Source organism: Daphnia magna, unplaced genomic scaffold (genome assembly GCF_020631705.1).
Source record: "Daphnia magna isolate NIES unplaced genomic scaffold, ASM2063170v1.1 Dm_contigs165, whole genome shotgun sequence".
In the NCBI taxonomy this organism is placed as follows: Eukaryota; Metazoa; Arthropoda; class Branchiopoda; order Diplostraca; family Daphniidae; genus Daphnia; species Daphnia magna.
The window spans coordinates 95,577-102,483 of NW_025533148.1; the positions used below are offsets into that span (position 1 = coordinate 95,577).

The window sequence follows — 6,907 nt, forward strand, 5'->3', positions numbered from 1 at the left end:
TGCAACAAGAATTGATTGAAAAATATCATATTCGGGAAAAGGTTGGTTTACTATCAAGCCAATTAGCATTTGCATTATATAAGTAGAGATCAAAATTCTGCAACAAACACACTTGCATATTTTCAACTCCAAATACAAATCTCCAAAATGGAAAATTTAGGATTTGCAATGTTAAGCTTCTTAATTTTGATATGCTTTTTGTGTTGGGGATTGTGCTGTGGAAAGCCTAGAGTAAAGAGCAAGATATATCTACTCGAAAGCCCAATCACGGATGAAGGCATTAGAGAAGCCGGTTCCGCTAGGAAACAAAGGCATGCGAGAAAGCCCGAGGAAAGTGAATTTGCTTTTTCTCAATTGTTTAATGAACCCTTTGTCGAAGAAAACCTAGACGATGTCTCTTATAAACAGAAAATTGATAATAAGAAAATTAATGAAGTTATTTTAAAAGGCGTACCTTGTCCTACCACGGAGAAAAATATAAGTTTTTGAACGGAAGGGAAAACAAACAATGAAATTTCTATCCCGGTGGAAGCAGTTAGTCAAAACCATCTCCCATCCAACATTCACATCCCTCATCAGAGCGACGAACTGACACTAGAGGTTTTCGAAGAAACCGAAAAAGGAGACAACAACAAGAAGAACAGCCGCAAATTCATATTAAAAGACATTTTAAATCCTGCTACGGAGGAAAATGTGATTATAAATCCACCTATTGAACACATTGAGAAAACTAAAATAATTCCCTCGTCCCATTGCAAACTGGAACATACAACAAAACCTTCTCAACGGAATAGTTTACATTCTTTGTCAGTTGACCGAAGTGGAATCGGAAACCATGGCCCAATTAGTTAGCGAACGACTGCGTCTTGCCCAGCACTTAACCTGTCCCAAGTACAAACTCTGTCACCGGACGACGAAAGAAAAGTAGCTTCTATAGCTTATTGTTTTGTAATTTACTTTAATTGAATATTTTACCCCAGCGGTAAAAATTTACCTATTGAAAACAAATCTTTTAGACCAGTGGAGTACGAATAATGACAGTGGAAAACTAATCTACAAGTTAATTTACGAAAGAAAGAACAATGTGCATTTTTTAAGTACAATATCTATTGGGCAACTGTACAAGGCCGTACAAGGACATAATGCTGTTTGCCATGTAAAGTTACCATATGTATTTATGCACTGGGAAAACATTTTCCGCTGTTGGGTCACGGTTTGTGATGCTGTAAATGACCCTGCAGCTGCTTGTAACATACGGACAGTGCATAATCGCGTGCAAAGACTAGAAATTCAGCAAGCAGTAGCAGCAAGGTCATTGCACCTCCCATTAAAAGTTTACGATGAAGGTGACGCCTTTGGCATGAGTGAGATTCTTTATGGATGTCTTTTAAAGTTCATAGCACCATCCCTAAGAAATTTTTTAAACTCAAAGCCTCACCAGTTTCCCTCAACTTCTCTGGACGTTTTCGAGAACTTAAAACAAATCATAGCTTCCCAAAGACAAGACATAGATTACTTGGCCAATGGAGGATATTCGAGAAATGACTCAAACACTCTCAACATGTCTTTCTCGGCAAGAAAACATCTCTGTCATGGAAATTTTTTAAACATTTTCCGTGATTGCGAACTTTACCTTGTTTCGTGGCTCCAATTATTGGATGTCATTAGAGAAGATAAAGCAAAGAGTAAAGTGAAGTACATATACGATACACTGATTAAACGATATTTTTTTTGAAACCTCTATTTCAGTAAGTAGGCTCTTATCTCTAATTGGTGGGAATTGCTGAACATGCCAGCGACAGAAATTATATTTTTCAGCCTTTGCAGGCATACATCTTGAATTGTTTAAAAATGGTGCGTATGGCATCACCCATTTCTACGGAGTAAACCTACCGAGCAAGAGAATGGCTTCTTTGCAAATGTGAGGACACCCCGAAATTTCGCCTTTCTTGTTAATTAAACCACAGACTACGAAGTAAAGACTGTGAACGATTCCATAAGCCTGAGAGGAATCGTCTGAAGCTAGGCTCCTGCCTACCGCTAGGGGTCAGGCCGTATGGTTTGGGACGAGTTTTAGTCATTTTCCAGTTTCCCTACTGATTGCGTGCTTCACACACACGGAATATTAGGTAATGTATTGCTCAGAATTTTTTGTATTGTACACCATAATTTGATAGAGCCCTTCCCTGTTTCGCATGAATTAATTCAGAATATTCCGTTAAAGTTTGGGTGCGTTTTAAAAATGATTTATTTCCCTTTTCCCTTGAATATCTAATTTTAATATGAAATCGTGAAGCGCTGGTGCGTATTCTGACAACATAAAGAATCGCGGGAAAGTTCTTGGTGTTATTTAAAAAGTGTATTTCTAAGGATACGTTTTTGTTTGTTTATGTTTTTTTGTGTTCATAAGAAGAAAAAAAAGGTATTTATAAATTTTGGTTATTAATACACACACAGTCTATCTTTTAAAGTATGTTAATTTCTAACATTGGTTTGTTTAGAATATGCCAAACTGTTGTATAGTTGGCTGTAGAAATGGCCATATAGCTAAAGCCAGTAAAGCTCACGAGGAACTGAATCCTAATGTAATTAGGTATTTCCGAACCCCAAAAGAAGAAAATCTATTGGTATTATGGTCACAGAGAATCATAACGAAGAAAGGATTTGAGCTAGGTCCATCGTCAAGGATTTGTGAAGAACATTTTTTTTATCAAGACAGAATCAAACACGATGAAATTATCATTGGAGGAAACAAAATTATTAATCCAAGAACAAATTGGAAACTAAAGAATGGTGCGATTCCAAGTATATTTGAAGGTATATGTATTCCACAAACATATGTGATATTATCATTACATTGTCATGAACACGTAATCAATAACTAAATATTTCTATATTAGACTCGTCCCTTCAACATTTACCTGTTACTGAGGAAGTGATTCCTGAACAGGGAAAGGATTGCCGGAGAAATAGGACCCCGACGTATAGGACCCGGAGAAATAGGACCCAAAAAAAGCCATGGAGAAATACGCCCCGGTGATATAGTACCCCTTTTTTATACTTTCTTTTAAAGTTCCTATTTCTCCCCTCCGTAAGTCCTATTTCGTCTTCGTATAGGCACGGTTTATATAGTTTTCAGCCGACAGAACAGCGTTGGCGTTCATGCATACATTGAAACAGCCAAAAAAAATTTCTTTTAATTCCGATTTTCTATTTTCTTGCATTAATACATTGCATATGAAGTGATTTATATAGCTCATGTTATGAAAAATTGATGAATGTTCTGTAAGCTTGGTAATGTTGAATACCATCATACGTGTTAGTTTTCTGCTGCATTCTTGCACCCTTTCCCGATGTAATAGGGTATGCATTACGTTATGTACGATTCATTACATTAATAAACAATGATTGCTGTTTAATTTTTGTTAAATTTTTCTATGAACCACACAATATAAAGTATTAACTTCTAAGTTTCTGGTAGCTATGGAAGATGACCAGTATAAAAATTTGGTAGGAAACAATTACCAGTAAGCGTATTTGCAAGCAGTATCCCGCAAATAAATACCTTTATCTTTGTCGGTTCTAGAATTTTCTTTAATGAACATGAATGACTCATTCATATTGATGAGCTTTCGTTTATCGGAATTTATTGGTGTGGATCACTATCTTTTCAGTGAGTCATGGATCAATAGTAGGGATGAACCTTGGATTATGTGTATGAGCTGGTGAGCTGGTGAAGAAGCGGTAATTACAAAGGGGATTAGTGGTTGTAAGACTTAAAGCTTAACATAAGTTGTGGTTGATAATCCTATCCCTAATCCTAATCCCTACGCTTGATTTTGTTGTTTCTTCTAAGGAACAATTTTGCTTGTGTCTTCGCTGTAAAGTCCTAATCCATCGGGCATGCTGTGGAGTTAACTTTCCCAGAGGTGTTTCACCTACATGGAAAGAATTCTCTGTTGCCTATAAGTGTTCTACGTGCATAGGTGTTCCTGTTCCCTTTGCCGTTGCCGTTCCTGTTCCCGTTGCCGTTCCTGTTCCTGTTGCCGTTGCCGTTGCCGTTGCCGTTGCCGTTGCCGTTGCCGTTCCCGATGCTGTTGCCGTTGCCGTTGCCGTTGCCGTTCCCGATGCAGTTGCCGTTCCCGTTGCCGTTGCCGATGCCGTTCCCGTTGCCGATGCTAAAGTTGCTGGTCGTCCAAAACGGAAGCTGAAGCGTCGTGAAATCTTTGACCCTTTCCATGTCAAAGTTTGAAAAAGGGGTCCTATTTCACCGGGGCCTATTTCTCCATGGCTTTTTTTGGGTCCTATTTCTCCGGGTCCTATTTGTCGGGTTCCTATTTCTCCGGCTACCCAGGGAAAGAGGAAAGCACCTATGGGACGTAAGCCTCTGTGAAACATATCCAACTATAAACAGCACTGTCGAAGTGATGGAAATTCAGTTCGAAAGGAAAAATCCATCAAGCAATCTAAGCAAACTCATCAAATAACACAAGAAGCAATTCCAGTGACATTAAATAAAGTAAAATTTGTTGCTGCTGTTGGACAAAATCACATGAATCCCATTGAGATAAACAACGAAAGAGAAGAAACCCTGTACCTGGATTTCGACACAGCCTCACTAGAATCAATTCCCATCACATTAAAGGAAGACATAACCGCTGTTGGTGCTGGTGGAAAAATTTACATTGAGACTTTATCCTTGGAAACAAACGGAGAAAAAGAAATAAGCGTACAGCTTGATTGTGAAAAGATACAACTACCGGCCCTGCCATGGAAAAGAGAACAAGTGCTCAACATGGAATGTGCCCACTATTTTGAAGTGATTGTAAATGAAACGGTATTGCAATTTAAAAAACGGCAACAGTAGACTTCAAAAAAAGGAAAATAAAAGCTACTGTTATTTCCCGTGAACTGTTCGGACAGGATCTTTAAGAAAGGTCTTTTAAATCAACCTCAGAGATTGAAGCATTTTTGAGCAAGCTACATGGAGAAAAAATATGTCCAGGAATAACGCACAACCCAGAAAAACACCGAAAACAAGGTACATCATTAGTTCGCAATGGAGAAATCATAGACGGCGTGTGGCGTGCGAAAAAGTAAGCAACTGCATAACACTTCTGACTTCTATAATTGACATCTAATTACGATTATATTAACAGCTGCACCCACATTACTGGGTCTGACGGGGAGATAATAAAGCCTTGCAAATCATGCAAAATAATAGACAAGCTATTGAAGATGCAATTCAAATGCCATAAAGTAATCCAACAAAATTCTTTTACTAACCACAAGTATCTGACTATGAAGCAACTTTCAAACAAAGTTGTTGCAAAGGGGAAAGCTGTAGTATTGACTAAAATACGGCTTGCGAAAAAACAAGCGGAAAATAAGGTATGTTTGGTTAACGATAAAGCATATATCGAGATTTAATTTTTCCTTTACCTTGCAGGAAATAAAGAAAGAAATTAATGTGATGCGTATCAATTTGGCCACCATTAAGAATGACCGCATGGACAGCATTTTGGATGATCTAGATGACAAGGTCTAATTAATCATTTCAATTTTATAACTCTTTTCAAATCTTCTATTGTTTATCTGCTGACTATTGAACCTCAAAAATTCGTTACTTCTTCCTTGTTACTCTTATAACATTCTTAATTCCCGTAAATTTGTTTTCCATTAGAACTTGACTGAACCTATTAGATTTTCTTAACTCATTTTAAATCAATAATGATAACTTTCCAAATGAATTTTCCATTATTGTATACAAGTACAAAACATATTTGTAAAGGTATATCCAATAAAAGAAATTTTAATTTCTGCCGTTTACACAAAAACGTTCTTTTTTTTAACAATCTTTTTACGTGTGGTCTAAATAGGGGAAATTTGTTGTAATAACAATCATAGCTAAATCAAGATGCAAGGCAAAAAACGGAAAAATATGAAATGCGAGGTGGAGTGGCTATTGGAATGCCTCCAAATAAGAATAAAGAGCCCTGCAGTATACGAACATCTAAGAATCAACAGCATACTTCCCCTGCCTTGTAAGGAAACATTGAGGAAGTTAACTAGTTGTTTGTGTACAGAGTTCGGATTCAACGAATTTGCGTTGGAGTGCATCAAGAATAATCTAAAAAACAAGCCTCTTCAAGAACGATATGGCTCTCTTATGTGGGACGAGATGTCAATCACTCAAGACATACACTTCGACAAGCACACTTTTCAATTTAAAGGTTTCACCTATTTATGTGAAGATGAAGAACAACAGGAGCACGAGTTCTCCGCTCTCAACTATGATTGGTCAGAAAACGAAGATTATACAGAAGATTCAACTACAACAACTGAAATACCAGATATAGCGGATCACGCATTGGTCTTAGTTTTTAGACCTTATAAAGCGAGTTGGATACAGCCAATTGCTGTCTTTGCCGCAAAGAATGCCACTTCCGGTTCCCAGCTATGTAAAATTGTACTCAAAGCAATGATTTTGCTTGAAGAAGCAAATCACGCGTTCTTACTACAGTATGTGATGGATCACAGTCAAACAATGCGATGTGGAATTTATGCGGAATTTCGGGGAGCAACACGGACACAACTACTATGAACAACTCCATGACGCATCCGACATCCGGATCTTTAGTTTATTTCCTAAGAGACGTGCCGCATTTGTTCAAATGTATACGAAATCATATATTTAACCACAAGGTGGTACAAGTACGTATAACGCCCATTTCATGTGTTGAATAACAGTACAAGTGATAGAATTGTTTGTTCTAGGCCGCAGGAAAGACAGTCAAGTATTCACAACTGTTAGAGAAGTTTATACACGATCAGACTAGAGGAAGCACTGGTTTGAGTGTGATTCCCAAACTGAAGCCTGTTCACCTTAAGCCGAACAGCTTCCAAC

The 6,907-nt window shown here is 37.7% G+C and overlaps 1 pseudogene; it reads left to right on the forward strand.

The window, feature by feature from the left end:
- Positions 1 to 6,181: 6,181 nt before the first annotated feature.
- Positions 6,182 to 6,900, forward strand: LOC116927510 (annotated as a pseudogene).
- Positions 6,901 to 6,907: the final 7 nt, after the last annotated feature.